This window comes from Manihot esculenta, chromosome 3 (genome assembly GCF_001659605.2).
Source record: "Manihot esculenta cultivar AM560-2 chromosome 3, M.esculenta_v8, whole genome shotgun sequence".
NCBI classification, from domain to species: domain Eukaryota; kingdom Viridiplantae; phylum Streptophyta; class Magnoliopsida; order Malpighiales; family Euphorbiaceae; genus Manihot; species Manihot esculenta.
The window spans coordinates 22,153,937-22,155,747 of record NC_035163.2 but is presented as its reverse complement, the minus strand read 5'-3'; the positions used below and the strand labels follow the sequence as shown (position 1 = coordinate 22,155,747).

General features: G+C 33.3%; 1 long non-coding RNA gene across 1 annotated transcript; it reads left to right on the top strand.

The window, feature by feature from the left end:
- Positions 1 to 503: 503 nt before the first annotated feature.
- Positions 504 to 1,472, top strand: LOC110610824. Its single transcript, XR_002487272.2, has 2 exons — positions 504 to 878; positions 1,010 to 1,472. It is a non-coding gene; the product is annotated as an uncharacterized LOC110610824 (long non-coding RNA).
- The last annotated feature ends 339 nt before the right edge of the window (positions 1,473 to 1,811 follow it).

Here is a 1,811-nt window from a genome sequence, read left to right as displayed (position 1 = left end):
AATAATATAAGCAAAACTCAAAATTTCACCCCTGCTGCATCCATGAACAATTTTTTTCATTATTTTTTAATAAAATCATTGATTAGAAGTTAATAATCTCTCCACCATAATTTTATTTGCAATATTAGATATTTTAATTTTAGTTTAATTAAAATTTTCATTTAATTTAAAAATAACAACACATAAATAAAATATACACTCTATTTATTTCTTTAAATACTTTTCCGTCCAAATTAGAAAAGAATATTTTGCTAAAATTATAAATCATGAATTTGTTACAGGCAGCATTTTTCATCCCGTTTATTGTGGTCTAGCTAGTTTGTAGCACGTACTATTTTTTTTTTCTTCTTCTATATAAAAAATAGACACTGTTTTCTTTTCTTAAATTAGGGATTATAGGTCGGTTTCGATGTAGAAATTTCCAAGTTACATGAAAAAAAAATCACGTGCCAATGCTTTTGCAACTCAGATAGATAGACAAATAGGCAATTTTGTCAGCTACATTATTTGACAATTTACAATGATAGGAAAAAGTTAAAAATAAAAAGAAAGAAAAGCAACTCCACTAAGAAGCAATTATGCAAGCGTTGAGGCCCCCACAACATGTGATTTTTTTTTCTTGTTCCCACGTTTTTGCTAGTCAATGACGGCTGCCATTATAAGTACTGCCCTTAGAGCTCATCGTTTGGAGCACACAACAAGCTAGTTAGTTCATTATAAAACAGAGTTATTTAGAGAGCATTAATTCAAGCAAGATAAATTTCTTTTTCTCCTTTAGTTTTCTTCATGGCTCTACTGGGTAGTTTTATTCCGAAGGCCTTGCTTCCATCGGCCACTTCCACCAGACTCAGCTATTATCTACGTAAAGCTATGATCATGTAGGTCTAGATTTCTCATATTCTTGGTTCGGTTAAGTTGTTACTGGTTTATTTTTCACTATATCTTTTATTTTTCACTATACATTATTGCTTAGTATTGACTTACTGGTTTCTTTATCTGTTATTATCAGAACATATTGTGATGGAACAAAAGGAACTTCCTCAGGAAGTCAACCACAACACAACGGAAACCCTTCCTCAGGAAGTGGTTCAACAAACAACCGAGTTGTCAGAATGCATGGAAGATTTGACTTTAAACAGGAGTACTTAATATTTTCTGGCCGTAGATGGAATGCTGTTGAAGATAATAATAATGAAGAAGCATATCACTCCAAGTATATCCAGACAAAATTCCTCAAGTGCCTACAAAATATGTGATGCTCTCTTGAATAAGCTTCACCGCCGCCATTTGAATAAGCTTCACTAAAGAGTGAGTGTGCATGAGTGACTGTAAGCAGTGTCTTTTAGTGCGTGTACGTGAGAATGAGAGAAGAAAAAAAAATAATTTTCAGTTTTCAAAGTGTGAGCTTAGAATGTAAAATTTCAGTTTAGTCCTTATCAATAAGAGATTTCTTCACTCAATTCCTTTTTTCATATTTGAGTTATTGTACAGTGAAGTGTTCGTACTAGTACAGCTTATACGTAATGTTCCACAGCAGTAGCAGTATCACCATCATGTTTCTAGTTGTTGGCTAATCAACGTCTAAAGTGAATGCGTGTTTTCATTATTTGCAATCAAAAGCCAACTTATCAAAACTCAAAAACCCTAGATGGAGCAGCTACCTATCATATATATTATAGGAAGGAAGTGTTTTGAGGAAAAAACATGAGCTGTGAAGGAAATAAAGCAAAGGGGGCTGGGGGAGAAGCAACTAATTTGCAAGTTTTTGAGCTCTCTACCGTGAATGGGAGAGACAACGCACAGAGTTTGAA